This window comes from Saccopteryx leptura, chromosome 3 (assembly GCF_036850995.1).
Source record: "Saccopteryx leptura isolate mSacLep1 chromosome 3, mSacLep1_pri_phased_curated, whole genome shotgun sequence".
Classification (NCBI taxonomy): Eukaryota; Metazoa; Chordata; class Mammalia; order Chiroptera; family Emballonuridae; genus Saccopteryx; species Saccopteryx leptura.
The window spans coordinates 243,067,880-243,085,857 of NC_089505.1; the positions used below are offsets into that span (position 1 = coordinate 243,067,880).

Here is a 17,978-nt window from a genome sequence, read left to right on the forward strand (position 1 = left end):
TTGGCCCTAGCCGGTTTCTCAGTGGGTAGAGCATCAGCCTGGTGTATGGAGTTCCTAGGTTTAATTCCCTGGTCCCTACCGCCCACTAGTGGGCGTTCCAGCTTTCATGATGGGCCAATCGCAGCGCTGTTTGGTTGCAGGGGAGGGACCAGGTTGACCAGCACTGCAAAAGTGGGCGCTTTTTTTTTTTTTTTGTTTGTATTTTTCTGAAGCTGGAAACGGGGAGAGACAGACTCCGGCATGCGCCCGACCGGGATCCACCCGGCACGCCCACCAGGGGGCGATGCTCTGCCCCTCCAGGGTGTCGCTCTGCCGCGACCAGAGCCACTCTAGCGCCTGGGGCAGAGGCCAAGGAGCCATCCCCAGCGCCCGGGCCATCTTTGCTCCAATGGAGCCTTGGCTGCGGGAGGGAAAGAGAGAGACAGAGAGGAAGGGGGGGGGGGGTTGGAGAAGAAAATGGGCGCTTCTCCTATGTGCCCTGGCCGGGAATCGAACCCGGGTTCCCCGCACGCCAGGCCGACGCTCTACGGCTGAGCCAACCAGCAAGGGCCAAAGTGGGCGGTTTTTATAAAAAAATTGACGACCCCTGCTAGCGGATCCTTTTATAAAGACCCAACTGAGAGCAAGGACAGTGAGTCCCGCCTACCTCCCAAAAGAACTTGAATTTCAACCTAATGCGTGTAGAAGTCATCCTGGCCAACATTTGCTCAGGCATGAAGTGGGGGCTTTCCGCCGAATCCCAACAAAGGTTAAGGGCAAGGCTAACATTTGCATCCAGACCTCAGCTTCCGATCCACGAATCCTTTCAGCTTCGCTTATGAAAGTGTCTGAGGGAACCTAGGCTCTCCTTTGCGTCTGCTGACGGGCCTCAAGCTAAGGATCAGGTATCTGCGGAAGACGGGCTGGTGGGACTGAGGTCCGGAACCTTCCCTCGCGGGGGTCCGGAAAGTAGGTGAGGACTGCGGGACAGGGCGTCACTGCGACAGAGCTTCCGGAAGTTGAAGTCTTTGTTTCCGAGGGGAAGGTCTTTCTGGTCGGCAAGGGTGAGAGGCGGTGACTCCTACCAGCGCTAGAGCAGCCGAGCCAGGCGGGAAGGAGGAGTGCTGGAGGTGGGTGAGCGGAGGAGCAATATAGAACTTCTGTAACGGGTGTGTCAGGGAGGACGCCTGGCGTTCCCTCCGCTCTTGTTTATCCAGCGCTTCCCGAGGCCAGGCCCTGGGAGGGCAGCACGGAAGCCTCCCCTAGGACTGTACGCTCATGTCACGTTGTGACAGGGGCTAAGGAGCCCGTGTAATAGGGACCGCTCCCGGGGCCCTGGGCGCTCTGGTAAATGGACTCATAGCGGCGAGTTGGAGGGAGGCAAGAATCGAGTCTGGACAACTGCCTGCCCGAGAGGGCAGAGTGTGGGAGAAAGTTTGGTGACTTGAAGCTGAGAAGCCCATGGCGGCCACAGCCGGAGGAGCCGGGTCAGGCAGAGGTGTGCTTGGCAGCAGAAGAGGAGGAAGGCCCAGGCATCGGAATCTGGAACGCCTTAACGTAGAGTGGGGGCTCATAACAAGAGCGGCCCACGGGCAAGAGTTGGTTTACATTTTGAAAGATTCACTTTGCCGGGTAGAGGTTGGATGATCGGAGGGCAGGTATTGTGAGGCGACCACTCCTAGAAGGCCACAGCTGTAGATGAGAGACGGTGGTCTAGGTGGGTGCCAGTGGGTATAGGGGAGAAGTGGACTGGATAAAATGGTGTTTAAGAGGCAAACTTGACAAGACTGTATGGATTTAATGAAATGATTCTAAGTTTCTGGCCTGAGTGAATTAGATAAAACAACTCCTGTATGCCAGACACTTTTGATGTGTTCTAAGGGTCCCTTTCCCCCAATGTGAAAACTAAAAGCACAAAAAGTTTTTTTCTTCCACGATTATATATACTGAATATATTATGTGTGATCTCTGAAGAGAACTCGGAACATAATCGCAAACATTTTTTGTAGAGGACAGTAAAAGATTGCCTATAACTCTACTACCCAAAATGACCATATTTTGGTTGTTTCCTTCACGTTTTTCTTTTTTGCCTATATCTTTTGAGTATATATTTTGAGTATATTCGTTACTTTCAGTATCTTTTTTCTTGATTGGATACTATTATGACAATAAGATTGAACTCGTATATGCTAGTATTTTTTCCCCCAGGTTGTAACATAAAACGTCAGATGTTTTTCCACCAAGTGTGGTATAACTTTTTTGTATACTGTATTTTCACTGGTTTGTTTTTTTGTTGACTGTGTATCTTCTTTTAAAACCACACAATTTATGCCACATTTTATGTTTTCTTTTCCACTCAGGTATTTTACACTTGATCTTAGCCAAAAGGCCGAGAAGCGATCAATCATATTTTAATTTAATGTTATTTCTTGCTGTTTTGACACATCTTTAATTACTTTAATAGACTACAGTTTTTTTTCTTCAAGACTTTATTAATACTTTTTTAGAAAAGAGAAAGAGGTAGGGAGAAACAAGGGGGAGGAGCAGAAAGCATCAATTCCTGTTTATGACTGGACCAGGCAAGCCCAGGCTTTTGAATTGGGAACCTCTGTGTTCTAGGTTGATGCTTTATCCACTGTGCCACCACAGGTCAGGCATTTAATAGACTGCAGTTTTCAATGGTTGTTTAGGCACAAACTGTCCTCTGTTGTTAGATAATAGTTTTTCAATATTTTTCTGTTAGAATAAGGATATCTTATTACATAAATTCTCAATTTCTAATTGATTCCTGAGAAAGAGTTCTAGAAAGGGAACCATCGAAATAGGTTGATTATATGAACCTATCAAATTACTTCACTCAAACTTATTAAGACTTTGATTGAAATTTTTTTAGAATTCAAATTTTTTCAGTGCTTTGTTTTTCCATCCAAGGTTATAGTTACGTCTCTCTAGTTATTTGAGTTGTCTCTTATGCTTCTTTTAAGTCTAGTATTATTGATTCTTTAATAGTCTGCACTCTCTGCTAAAATCCATGTGTGAAATACTGATCGTTGGGTAGTGCCATACCTTTTGTGTAAAGTAATTTTCTTTCTTTATATGTGTGTGGAGGTTATGCTAAAATAAAAGTAAAATGACGAGCTCAAAGATTAAAAAGGCTGAGTGGAAGTGCGGTTTCGTTAATACTGTAGGTAAACTGTAGTCTAAGAATTTCTGGTGTTCTCCCTGTTGTGCACAGGGAAGCTGCTCCTCAGAGGTGTCTCTGAGCTCGCCTCATCTGTCCAACCGGGGATCAGGCAGCAAACTTGATCCTTCGCCAAGGAGAGGAAGCTACAGAAAGCTCAGCAGTGTTAGAAAGATAATATCTCATGAAGCTACCTAATGTGCTTTGAGGATAAATTTTTCTAGATTACATTTCTGTCATGCCAGTATTAAAGTTATTTTCATTTATTTGTTAACAGGGATGTTTTGTTATAAACCGTAGTGTTAACCAAGAGAAGTGTTTAAGTTTTTGGTTGTGTGCCTTAGAATCCTGCTTACCTATGAAATGCAGTCAACACATCAGCTGGACCTCTTTCCAGGATGCAGGGTGACTGTTCCGTTATTTAAAGATGTGAAAAATGCTGGCGTCTCGAGGTGAAAGGCCATGGAAGGTTCTATTGATGGTTCATTAATAAACCCTACAATGGTAAGTACTATTGATGAGAGATTTGGGACATTTCAGAACATGTTAGTTTTTCATGAGGTTATTTTTCACAAGGTTTGCCTAAAATCGTCACCTTCAAGTACAAAGTTTTTGTCTAAGCTGTGGAGTGGAGTCAGATTTGAGTTAAACTGAATAGAAGCTGAAGGGTCAGGCCCCTACGGTAGGAAATAGGAAAGGTACTGGCCTGGCTTCAGAATGACAGGTGCCCATCTCTGCAAAGAAGGCATTGCATGGTGCCGAGAGCACACACTGTGGAGTCAGCTTACACAGACTTCATCTCCACTCTGCTGATTATTATGACTTTGCCCAGATGGTATCTGACCTTTATATAGTGTTTACTCTGTTCCTGGCATCGTCCTAAGGGCTTTAGATGTACTGATCACCTAAATCCAGGGAGTGTGTGCTGATTACCTGCATCTGACAGATGAAACACTAAGGAATTTGCCCGAGTTCTCTTGTTGGTGAGTGTCAGAGCTGGCATTCATACCCAGAGATCCGTCGCCTTCATTTCCTCATCCAGTGCTGATGAATAAGAATACAGATTTCATAGGGTTGGTTTAAGATTTTAAAAAAACATTGCAAGTATAAAATGTTTAGAATATAATCTTTCTGATAATATTATCCCTTGACAAATGTTATATTTAAATTTTTAACTCTTTAGAGTTTTGAAGCTTTAAAATTCTTTGATTTTCTGAAACCCAGGTGTTGCAATCTGTTTTGAAAGTATAGTTTATACGAATTGTGATGAGGTAAAACAGCCTGACCACGGAGTTACCATCGAATGGGGTGTGCATTTGCAGAGGACCCCAGATTCTGTGTGTAACTAATTCTCTTTGTTCTCTTCAGTAGATCATCGATCCATTTCAGATACTTGTGGCAACAAACAAAGCAGTGCATCTGTACAAACTAGGAAAAATGAAGACGAGAACTCTGCCTACTGAAATTATTTTCAACCTGTCCCCAAATAACAATGTAATTAATATGGATTTTACTCATTTTGCTTTTCTTGACCTTGTCATAATAAGGCATGAGTTCTTCAGCGTTGAGTTGGTGGCTAAATTCCCATAAGCCTATTGTTAATAACAAAACAGAATAATAGTGAAGAGAGGTTGGACAGAGAGTTGAAGTTTAGCACTGCCTTTTACTAGAAAAATAAGCTTTGGAGTCTCTACACGTATGATAAAAGTTTCACTAAGTGAAGTGTGGATAATTTTATGTACATAGGAACAGAAAGATTCTTCTAAATCAGGGGTCTCAAACTCGCGGCCCGCGGGCCGCATGCAGCCCGGATTGTGCTTGTTGTACTGATTTTTTTTGTTTTCAACTGCAGTGAGAAAAGTGTTGCGTAACAGTTGCCTTTTGTAGACCTAGTGCGGCCCGCCGAACGACTGTGATCTTGCTCTGCGGTCCACATGCTGAGTTGAGTTTGAGACCCCTGCTCTAAATAATACTGAAATCAAACTGATAAAACAGTAGGTGTGGATATTTCTGTGCTGTGATATGCATCCTTTAATCTCTTTAAAGATAGAATCCACATCTTTTCCGTATAACGGATTCCTGCCTGGTACATAGAACAGCCCTTATCACATGCTTATTCACATACTCAGTGCACAAGAAGTTTGTGATTGAGATACTGATAGTAATGAGGTATTGAGCTAAAGACAGTTCTTTTGTGGCGTATGAAAATAAAAAATAAACTTTGCTGATAAAGTTTTAATATTTCTACTCTACTCTTATTCACACCATTAGGTACAGATATCATCAAAAGAAAAAATTGGAAATGTGTAGTACGATTTAAATATAGATACTTGAAATAGTTACAAAATGCATGATAATAGAATTCTTCAGGTCCTGGAGGAAAAAAATACCAAATAGCTACTGTTTTGTTTTGTTTTTTTATATCATTTGAAATAAACTAATAAATATCTATTGAGTTTGTTCCCATTTCACTTACAATGTCAGAAAGAGAAGAAACAAGTGTATTTCTGAGATAGGCAGATGAACAAGATAGAAGTTCAGTTGATAATGATAAATGGTTAATGGGAATAATAATTACATCTCTGGGAACAGTGAAGAACAACTGATTCTGTAAGGAGGGTGCTGTGGGGAGTGACATTTGAACTGGACTTTGAAGAATGAGGACACTCCAGGCAGAGAACAGAGTGTGAGCAGAGGCAGAGAAGTGTGAAATGGTGATGGGATCTCCAAATAGTCCTGACTGGCTGGGACTCGGGAGCACGTGGCTGAGGGTGCTCTGTGGCCAGAGGCAGGGGTTGTTTGTGTGCCATGCTGGAAGTCTGAGCTTGACTCCATAGGAATGAGGTGCCCCTTAGAGCAGAGTGCTCTAGAGGGGAACTGGTGGATGTTAGGAAGGAGTCATAAGATATAAACGGTAGGCATAGACCCTTGGGATATGAAAATAAGAACCCCAGCAGGGAAGACAGCAAATGGGAAGGTGCTTCTGAAATAAAACTACTGATTTTTGTCTTTTGTTTCCCTAGATTTAATGAGCTTTGAAAACAATTGGTATCTCAGCAAATGACACCTCAATTCTGATTGTATACATTGATGATGGAAAAAAAGAAATACATCAAGTAGACCTGATATCTCAAGTAGAGGGTCATCCAGTTTCTCTGAAAAGTCTTCTGGAAATAAGAAATATTATAGTTGCAATAAGGTTAGTAAGGCCACATTTGTAGAGTGTGATAGATGATGCTGTTGCTCACCAATGCTGCTATTTTTTTTTTTTTTAACTTTTAGGAAAGATTAATGTAATAAAAATTATTTCATAAATAATATCACATACACAAAATTGGAAGATGCAGGCTTATGTGGAGGGGATTGGGATAAATGTTGATGGACAGACATTTTGGGTATTGTCTTGGAGAATTATTTGTACACCTGAAACCTGTATGATTTTGTTATCCACTGTCACCTCAGTAAACATAAAAAAGGAAAAAACTTATTTGATAAAAAGCATTCTCTAAGAATGAACTGAGAATTAAATATCAAGCTTACAGAGTACATGTGTAATATAAATAAATGAAGTATGAAGTTAATGTCTAGATGCATGCTTTTAAAACAGGTACAGATTTGATTTCTTTGTTTGGAGAGTTACCACCATAACTGCAATTTAAAGGGCACTTTTGGCCTAAGTGACCAATTGCCATCTACTGTGCATTATTTTCATCACGTTTGTTATTTCATGCCATTATCGCAATAATTGAATGATATTAAATTTCACTTACATATGTTTGTATAATAAAACTTAGTAGTGCATGGATAATTAGCATATTTTATCTTTTTATAGATATATAAACTTCACAAGAAGAAAATATTGGGACAATATTGGATGGTGTCATTTGTAGAATGTCAACTAAAGATGTGTTGTGAAATGACAAATAGTAAAATTTTGTAGCATTTATAAAAAACTGATTTTTTTCTGATTATAAAGTGTATATATGTTCATCATAGAAAAATTTCTAACACAAAATGCCATAAAAAAATAGAAAAAATGTTCATATACTACCTGTACATAGGTTTTTTTTTTTTCAGAGACAGAGATCAGAGAGAGGGATAGACAGGGACAGACAGACAGGAATGGAGAGATGAGAAGCATCAGTCATTAGTTTTTCATTGAGCATTGCAACATCTTAGTTGTTCATTGATTGCTTTCTCATATGTGCCTTGACTGCGGGCCTTCAGCAGACCAAGTAACCCCTTGATCGAGCCAGCGACCTTGGGTCCAAGCTGGTGAGCTTTTGCTCAAACCAGATGAGCCTGTGCTCAAGCTGGCGACTTCGGGGTCTCGAACCTGGGTCCTCGGCATCCCAGTCAAATGCTCTATCCACAGCGCCACCGCCTGCTCAGGCTGTTCATAGTTTTAAACATAATCACTGTTAATATTATTTGTTATTTTACTTCTAGTCTATTTCCATTAAATTATATTTTGCTTTTATATAATTGGAATAGTAATTACAAACATTTACTAGATGTCTAGACGGTGCTAGGTTTTGCCTTAGTGATTTTCCATGCACCAGCTCATATCCCTGCCCTTAGTTCAGATACTCCAGCATCCCTCTTCCAAAGCCTCCTGGTTCTGTTTTACATGCAAGAACTAATTTCATCTCACAACACATTAGGGAATAGATACTGTTAATACCCGAATTTTGCACACAGCCACTAAAATAACAGTAACTTGCTCAAGGACTTAACTGCTAGTGTCAAATCCTGTTTGCCGAATGCTTTGGGGTTTTTTCTCACTTTGTTTTCATTGTGTCAATCAAGGTGAACTAGGTTAGGGTTGAGCAAACCTTTTTATGAAGGACTGGGTGTGCTCTGTGTGGTCTGTTTTGCATTTACTCATCTCTTGCTGTTGTAGTGCAGAAGCATCCACACAATACGTAAATGATGAGTGTCAGGAATGACCCAAGGGCCATGGTGTGTGAAGTTCTGGGGTTGATTAGGCTACAGTCCTGGACCCTGAAGCTGACTGACTTCATGTGACAAAAGTTTGTCTTGCTCACTCTCCAGTGCCAGTGTGAATCAGTGGGAAGATTCATTGCTGTGACTCAGGGACCCAGTCTGCTCAAGGCTTCTGTGCAATATGTGCTCCATGTTGTTTTGTTTTGGAGCTGGGAAGGCGACAGATGGGAGATTCTGTTTTCTACATTTTAGGAAAGAAGATAAAGGTAGAGGCAGAGGGGAAGTAAATGATAGATATTCCTGAGCAGAGCCTGCCTGCCGACTTCACCTGCCCACAGGCTTTTTCATCCTCTCATGGTGGCCAGATGTCCTCTCCCCATGAGCTCTAAAGAGGGGGTTGTTGTGTTTTGCCTTTTTTTATTTTCTTGAATTTATCAGGGTGACGTTGGTTCACAAAACCATACAGGTTTGAAGTGTACAAGTCAATAAAACATCTCCACATGCATCTGCACCCATTGCCCAAGGCAAAGTCCTGTCCCCATTTATCCCAGCTGTGCCCATGTGCACCTGCCCCCACCCATTTCCCTCCTGCTATCACCACACTATCGTCTATGTCTATGCATTATTTAGATATCGTTTTTTTGCTTGGTATCTTCATATTTCATCCAGCCCCCCCCAACCACCTTCCCTCTGACAGCTCTCAGTCTAAGTAATCATGCCTCAGTTTCTATTTTGTTGGTAAGTTCATTAGATTGTTCGTTCCACATATGCTGAGATTGTATGGTATTTGTTCTTCTGTGCCTGGCTTATTTCACTTAATATAATACTCTCCTGTCTCAGGGACAACAAGTTACTTGGAGACCAGAGGACATGCTCCAGGGGCGGAGGGGAAACAACAGCCCCGGTCAGCAGAATGAAGGACGGAAGTCCAATCCCTAGCCTTACTCAGATATATATTAGCCGGTACAAATAACTCTTGGAAAGAGCAGAAGTTTTCAGGGTGTGAAGTAAAGGACAAGCAACATGCTGGCTTCTAATCTTTTTTCTGAGAGCCTAAACATTTTCTATTAGTGAATCTTATCCTGTTTCCAGCACGCACTGCTTTCAAGTAGTATTTCATTGTTTAAACATATGACAGCCTTGTTATCCACTCTCCTTACTGATGGGTACTTTGGTGGTTGTAAATAATGCTGCAGTAAACATAGGGGTGCGTATGTTCCTTGGAATTAGTACTGCAGTTTTCTCCACATACATTCCCAGAAGTGGGATTGATGAATGAAAAAACAGTTCCATTTTTATTTTTTGAAGAAACTTCATAGTGCTTTTTATAGTGGCTGCATCAGTCTAAATTCCCACTAACAGTGTGTGAGAATGTTTTCTCCATATCCTCCTCAGCACTTGTTTGTTGATTTATTGATGACAGCCATTCTGACAGACATTAGATGCTATCTAATTGAGGTTTTAATTAGCATCTCTGATGATTACTGATGTTGAGCATTTTCTCATAGGCCAGTTGGCCACCTGTATGTGCTCTTTGGAGAAGTATCTCTTAGGTCCTTGGCCCATTAATTGAGTTGTTTGTCTTCTTACTGTTGACTTATATGTTTTTTATGTATTTTAGACACTAACCCGTTATCATATGTATTATTGGCAAATATATTCTCCCATTCAGTGGGTTCCCTGTCTATTTTATTTATGGTTTCTTTTGCTGTGCAAGAGCTTTCTAGTCTGATGTAGTTCCATTTGTTTATTTTTTCCTGTTTTTCTTCTCCAAGGAGATATATTGGCAAAAATATTACAATGAGAAATATCTGAAATTTTACTGCGTATGTTTTCTTCTTGGACTAAATTGAAATCTTAAATTCATTTTGAGTATATTCTTGTGTATGGTATGAGTTGGTAGTCTAATTTCTTATTTTGTTTTCGTTTTACATGTATCTGTTCAATTTTCCTAACACCATTGATTAAAGATACTTTCTTTACCCATTGTACGTTTTTGCCTGGTGTGTCAAATATTAATAGGTCTTAAAGACTTGGCTTTATTTCTGTGCTCTCTATTCTGTTCCAGTGATTTAAATGCCAGTTCTTGTGTCAATACCATGCTGTTTGGAACTCTAGGCGTTTTCATATAATTTAATAACAAGTAATATGATACCTCCAACATTGTTCTTAATATTGCTGAGAATATTTGAGATCTGTTGTGGTCTCATAAATTTTTTGGAATATTTGTTCTGGATTTGTGAGATACGCCTTTGGTATTTATAACAGGAATTATGTTGAAGCTGTACATTACTTTGTGTAGTATGGGCATTACTATGTTAATTTTGCTATTCATGAACACAGTATATGCTTCCACTTATTTGTCTCCTCTTCAGTTTATTTCCTGAGCATCTTATGATTTTCCATGTACACGCCTTTTACCTCGTTGGTTAAATTTATTCCTAGGTACCGTATTTTTTGTTATTATTGTTGTGATTGCAATAGTAAATGGGATTGTTTTCTTAGTTCTCTTTCTGATAGTTCATTATTGGTGTATAAAAATGCCACCAATTTCTAAATATTAGTTTTGTACTCTGTACTGTGCCAAATTTATTTATTATATCTACTTTTCTGGTAGAGTCTTTAGGGTTTTCTGTGTACAATATAATGCCCTGTGGAAATGATGACAGTTTTACTTTCTCCTTTTCGGTAGGATGCCTTTTATTCCTCTTGTCTGATCCCTGTGGCTACGACTTCCAGGGCTATGTTCAATAAGATGGTGAATGCGGACATCCTTGTATTTTTTCTGATCTTAAGAGAATTGCTCTTAGTTTTTTCCCACTGAGTATGAGGGTGGCTCGGGTTTCTTATATATGTCCTTTATTAAGCTATGATTCCTCTAAGCTCTCACTTTGCTGAGAGTGTTTATCTTAAGTGGGTGCTGGGTTTTACCAAATGCTTTTTCTGACTCTCTTGATAAGACCATGTGATTTTTATCCTTTGTTTTGTCTATGTGATATATCATGTTTATTGATTTGCAAATATTGTACCAACCTTGAATCACCACAATAAATTTTAGTAGATTATGGTGTCTGAACTTTTTAATATATTTCTGGATCCAGTTTGCTCTTATTTTGTTAAGAATTTTAGCATCTGCCTGACCAGGCAGTGGTGCAGTGGATAAGGCATGTCGGACTGGGATGCAGAAGACCCAGGTTCAAAATCCTGAGGTCACCGCTTGAGTGCGGGGTGATCGGGCTTGAGTGTGGGGTCGCTGTCTTGAGATGGATAATAGACATGATTCATGGTCACTGGCTGGAGGCCAAAGGTCACTGGCTTGAAGTCCACAGGCACTGGCTTGAGCCCAGGATCACTGGCTGAACAAGGTGTCAATCGCTCTGCACAGTAGCTCTTGACATGCTTTCTTCCTGCTGTTCCCCACTGGTTATTTTGATGCAAATGTAGTATGATGTGCGTCGAAGTGCCGCTTTATATTTGACCATTTCATCGATGCATTTATCATTGCATATTAGACACACTGCAGAACGTGCTCTCTCCACAAAGGTGAATTTCTCTGTCCATTCCTGCTGAAAAGTACTATACTTCTCATCTTTTTTTCTTTTAGCCATCTTCTTTGTCAAAAGGGTTTTTGCAATTCGCTAGCTGACTACTTGATTAAAAGGAGGAAAGTTTACTTCCTGACCTCACAACGACTCATGTATGTTATGCATTATCCAATAAAATTTGGTGTTGTCCCGGAGGACAGCTGTGATTGTCTCCAGCCACCCTCAAGGATGAACATGAGCGGTAGGAAATGATGGATCGTAATACATGATAATGTTGTATAGTTTTAATGTTATTATTTTTTTTATTAAAGATTTGTCTGCGAGCCAGATGCAGCCATCAAAAGAGCCACAACTGGCTCGGGAGCCATAGGTTCCTGACACCTGCTCTAGGCAGCAACCTTAAAATGACAGCAATGATCCTGTGCTCAAGCTGGCAACCCAGGTCTCAGGCTGGCATGTCGATGCTCAAGCTGGCAGCCTACGCTCAAGCCATCGAGCCCTTCCTGTTGCTAGCAACCTCAGGATTCTGATCTTGGACCCTCAGTGTGCCAGCTGATGCTCAATGCACTGCAACTGCATGGGTCAGGCTTTTTTCTGATTTTTATTATGTTTTTCCTTCAACTTAACCTGGGCTCTGTTGGTTGTTCTTTTTCTAGTTCCTTTAAGTATAAACTTAGATTGTATTTTGGAGATTTTTCTTCTTGAGGTAGGCTTGTAATGCTATGAACTTCCCTCTCAGGACTGCTTTTGCTCTCTCCCATATATTTTGGATGGTTGTGTGTTTATTTTAATTTGTCTCCAGGTGACTTTTGATTTCTTTTATCTCATTAACCAAATTATTGTTTAATAACATGTTATTTCATCACTGTGTGTTTGAATGTCATGTTTTTATTGTAATTGATATCTAGTTTTATCCACGACATTGTGGTCAGAGAAGAGGCTTGATACTATTTTTATACATTTTCTTTATTTTTTTTTTGGATTTTTCTTTTTTTTTTTTTTTTTTTCATTTTTCTGAAGCTGGAAACAGGGAGAGACAGTCAGACAGACTCCCGCATGCGCCCGACCGGGATCCACCCGGCACGCCCACCAGGGGCGACGCTCTGCCCACCAGGGGGCGATGCTCTGCCCATCCTGGGCGTCGCCATGTTGCGACCAGAGCCACTCTAGCGCCTGAGGCAGAGGCCACAGAGCCATCCCCATCTCCCGGGCCATCTTTGCTCCAATGGAGCCTTGGCTGCGGGATGGGAAGAGAGAGACAGAGAGGAAAGCGCGGTGGAGGGGTGGAGAAGCAAATGGGCACTTCTCCTGTGTGCCCTGGCCGGGAATCGAACCTGGGTCCTCCGCACGCTAGGCCGACGCTCTACCGCTGAGCCAACTGGCCAGGGCTTTGGATTTTTCTGAAGCTGGAAACGGGGAGGCAGTCAGACAGACTCCCGCAGGCGCCCGACCGGGATCCACCCGTCACGCCCAGCAGAGGGCCATGCTCTGCCCATCGGGGGCGTAGCTCTGTCATGACCAGAGCCACTCTAGCGCCTGGGGCAGAGGCCAAGGAGCCATCCCCAGCGCCCGGGCCATCTTTTGCTCTAATGGAGCCTCGGCTGTGGGAGGGGAAGAGAGAAAGGAGAGGGGGAGGGGTGGAGAAGTAGGTGGCGCCTCTCCTGTGTGACCTGGCCGGGAATCGAACCTGGGACTTCCGCATGCTAGTTCGATGCTCTACCACTGAGCCAACCGGCCAGGGCCGATTTTTATACATTTTCTAATGCATATTTTATTGATTTTAGAGAGAGAAAGCGGGAGAGTAGGAGAGAGATAGTAACAATATGTTTCTGTGTGTACCCTGACCAGGAATTGAACTGGCAACTTCTATACTTCAGAAAAATGCTCCAACCACCCGAGCTATGCGACTAAGGCTTATTTCAATATTCTTGAATTAATTAAAACTTATTCTGTGTCCTTCCCTGGCCAGTTGGCTCAGTGGATAGAATGTTGGCCTGGTGTGTGGATTTCCCAGGTTCAATACCTGGTCAGGGCACACATAAGAAGCGACCTTCTGCTTCTCTTCACTTCCCTCCCCCCTTCTCTCTCTTTCCCTCTTGGAGCCGGTGGCTCTATTGCTTTGAGTTTGACCTGAGGCATTAGGGATAGCTCATTGATTTGAGCGTAGCCTTGGTATAGAGTTTGCTGGGTGGATCGTGGTCAGGGTGCATGTGGGATTCAATCTCTTTATCTCCTCTCCTCTCTCTTAAAATAAAAGGCTTATTTTGTGTGCTAACATGTCATCTGTCTTTGAGTATGCTTCATGTGCACTTGAGAAGAATGTATGTTCTGCTGCTTTGGTGTGAAATGTTCTGTAAAGATCAATTAAATCCATCTGATCCAGTGCGTCATTTAAGGTCAATGTTGCATTGTTGATTGTTTTGTCTGGAAGAGCTAGCCATTGAATTCATTGGAGTGCTAAAATCCCCTGTTATGATTCTAATGTTGTCTGTCTGTCACTTAATTTCCACTAAGATTTTCTTTGTATATTTAGATGCTCCTGTGTTGGGTTACGTATGTTTACAAGGGTTATATCCTCTTGTTGGATCAATTCCATTAGTATTATGTAGTGACCTTCTTTGTACCTTGTTGCAACCTTTGTTTTGAAGTCTATTTTGTAGGGATACAAGCACTGCTATGCCAGCTTTTATTTTTTTCCATTTTCATGGAATATTCTTTTGCATCACTTCACTTTCAGTCTGTGTATATCTTCTTAGTTGGGTTTCTTGTAGACAGTATACACATGGGTCATGTTTTCTTACCCATTCAGCTACCCTGTGTCTTTTAATTGAATGATTTAATTCACTTGCATTAATGCTTATTATTATTATTTTTTTGTATTTTCCAAAGTGAGAAGCAGAGGGGGGATCAGTCTTGCATGCCCACCAGGGAGCGATGCTCGGCTCCTCTGGGGCCTTGCTCTGCTGCTATGGGAGCCATTCTAACACCTGAAGTGGAGTCCATGGAGCTATACTCAGCGCGGGGGCTAACTCTGCTACAGTGGAGCTTTGGCTGCAGGCGGGGAAGAGAGAGATAGAGAGGAAGTAGAGGGGGAAGGGTGGAGAAGCAGATGGGTGCTTCTCCAGTGTGCCCTAGCTGGGAAACGAACTAGGAACATCCACACGCTGGGCTGACGTTCTAGCGCTGAGCCGACCAACAAGGGCCTAGCTTAATAGTTATTATTAATATTTACTGCTGTTTTATTCTTTATATTTATATATATATGTTCCTCTTTGTTATTGTTGTTGTTGTTCTTCTTCTTATTCTTCTCTTTTTCTCCTACTTCTTCATCTTCTTCCTCTTCTTCATCTTCCTCCTCCTCCTCCTCCTCCTCCTCTTCTTCTGCTGTAAGCAGATCCTTTAACATTTCCTGCAGTGCTACTTTGGTGGTAATGAACTATGTAAGCTTCTTGAGGTTATTTGGCTTGGGAAGCTCCTTATTTGGCCTCCAATTTAAAATGATAGCCTTGTTGGAAAGAGTGGTCTTTGTTATAGGTACTTGATTTTCATCGCTTTGACTATTTTTTGCCAATCCCTTCAGGTATGAAGAGTTTGTTTCTGTTGAGAAATCACCCGACAGACTTATGAGAGCTCCACTGTAGGTAACTAACTTTGTCCTTCTTGCTGCTTTTATGATTCTCTTTGTCTTTATCCTTTGCCATTGCAATTATGATGTGTTTATTTTTATTTTTGGGGTAAGGAGTAGGGAGATAGTGAAGTTGACTGTTGCAATTGCCCCAAATGAAATCCACCCAGCAACCCCACCTGGAGTTGCTGCTCAAGTACTGAGCTATTTGAGGCTGACGAGCTGTGACTAACTGAACTATCCTCAGCGCCTTGGGCCATGCTCGCACCTATTGAGCCACTGGCTGCCAGAGGGGAAGAAGGAGAGAAGGGGAAGAGGGAGAGGGGAGAAGCAGATGGTCTTTCTCCTGTATGCCCTGACCAGGAATTGAACCTGGGACATCTATACACCAGGCCAACACTCTATTCATTGAGCCTCTGACCTGGGCCTCTGAAGTGTGGGTCTCTTTATTCATCTTTATTTATTTTTTATTGATTTATTTTTTAGTGAAAGGAGGGGAGATAGATAAACTCCCACATGTACCCCAACTGAGATCTACCGGCAACCCATGTCTGGGGCTGATGCTTAAACCAACCAAGCTATCCTCATTGCCTGAGGCTAGCGATCAGAGCAACTGAGCTATCTTCAGCACCCAGGGACAACTCTCAAAGCGATTGAGCTACTGGCTCTGAGGGGAAAGAGAGAGAGAAAGGGAAGAGAGAGGGGAAGAGATGCTAATTGTCGCTTCTCAGGTGTGTCCAAACTGAGAATCGAACTATAATGTCTGGACTTGGACCAACACTTTATTCACTGAGCCAACAGCCAAGGCTTTTACATTTTTGTTAATTGCAATTCTGTGTTTCCTGAATTTGTGTGACATTTTCCTACACCAGGTTAAGGAAGTTTACAGTCATTATTTCTTCAAACAGGTTTTGATCCCCTCCTCATTCCTTCTTTTTCTGGTACTGCCATGGTATGGATGTTATTACACTTGATGATGTTATAAAGATCCCTTTGACGTTCTTTAGTGTTTTTCTTTACTTTCTTTTGTGTGTGTGTGTGTGTGTGACAGAGACAGAGAGAGGGACAGATAGGGACATACAGACAGGAAGAGATAGATGAGAAACATCAATTCTTCGTTGGAGCACCATAGTTGTTCATTGATTACTTTCTCATATGTGCCTTCACGGGGGGTGGGGAAGCAGATCAAGTGACCCCTTGCTCAAGCCAGCGGCCTTGGGCTCAAGCTGGTGAGCCTTGCTCAAACCAGATAAGCCCACGCTCAAGTCGGTGACCTCTGCGTTTCGAATCAGGATACTCCATGTCCCAATCCGATGCTGTATCCACTCTGCCACCGCCTGGTCAGGCAGACTTTCTTTGTTTTAATTTTTTTTTTTTTTGGATGCTCTGCTAGGGTGCTTACTGTCATCTTGTCGATAAATAGCTGATTCAATTCTCTGCTTCATCTAACCTGCTACTGATTCCTTCTAGTGTATTTTTTGTTTCAGATCCTGTGTTCTTTATTTCTGATTGGCTTCTTTTTATGTTTTTTATGTCCTTTTTAAGATTTAGTGTTTCTTTGTTTAAGTTCTCACTGAGATCACCTATTCTTCCCCTGAGGTCTTTGAGCATCCTTATAACTACTCTTTTAAGCCCTACTTCTGATATTTTGATTAGTTCTATTTTATTTAATTCTTTTTCTCAGGATTTCTCTTGTTCTTTTATGTGAGGTATGTTTCTTTGTCTCCCCATTTTGTCTCTGTGTATTAGGTAGAGCAGCTATGGCTCCCAGACTTGTTATGATGGGTTTATGAAGTTGATGTCTTGGTGGGCTCAGTGGTGCTGTCTTCTGATCACCTGAGCACATTGTTCCAGGAATGTTTCTTGTGGGTTTTGTGCACGTGCTGTTGCAATTTAGTCTTGAATGCTTTTGGCCATGTCTTGGGAGGAGTTAACCCTTTAGGCTGTCTAATAATAAGGATAAACCTCAATCACTGTGTTGGGTCCCTGTGCCGGGACTGCCCCCCGAGGCAGAGTTGTTCCCAGCAGAGAATGGTGCTTGCCAGTAGTAGATCAGTAGTAGAGCATCTGCCCAGCATATGGATGTCATGGGTTTAATGGAGAAGCTACCATCTGCTTCTTCACCCATCCCCCTATTCTCTCTCTCCCCTTTCCATCTCCCTCCTGCAGCCATGGCTTGATGGGTTAGAGGGATTTGCCAACCCTGTCTTCAAGATGGCACCGTGGCTTCAGCCTTAGGCACTAAAAATAGCTTGGTTGCTAAGCAATGGAACAACGCCCTTCTTGGTCAAATCATTGGCAACAGACAGGGTTACAGGGTGAGTCCTGGTTAGAGTGCATGCTGGAGTCTCTCTCTGCCTCCCCTGCTCTCACTTAATTTAAAAAAAAATTAAAAAATAGTAGTGAAACATATTCATCAATAAATGGTGGTATACATATGTTGGATTTTAAGTAATTTTCTGGCAGGACCTACACCATGGCAAATGAAGTGACTCTAAGGGAGAACGGAAATTAGTGGTTGGGAACTTCAGGTAAAGGGTAAATTTTTACTGAATACCCTCTGGCAGCTTTGTAAAATTCTATCATGTGAATCTATTACCTTTGAAGTTCAACTAACTGAGTTTAGACCGCAGCTCCCCCAATAGCTAACTCTTAATCTTGGGCAAACCCTTGACACTCTTCAAGCCTATCTCCTTATCTG

The 17,978-nt window shown here is 42.0% G+C and overlaps 1 pseudogene; it reads left to right on the plus strand.

Moving 5' to 3' along the window:
- Window positions 1-1,029: 1,029 nt before the first annotated feature.
- On the plus strand, window positions 1,030-7,411 carry LOC136400784 (EKC/KEOPS complex subunit TPRKB-like; annotated as a pseudogene).
- The last annotated feature ends 10,567 nt before the right edge of the window (window positions 7,412-17,978 follow it).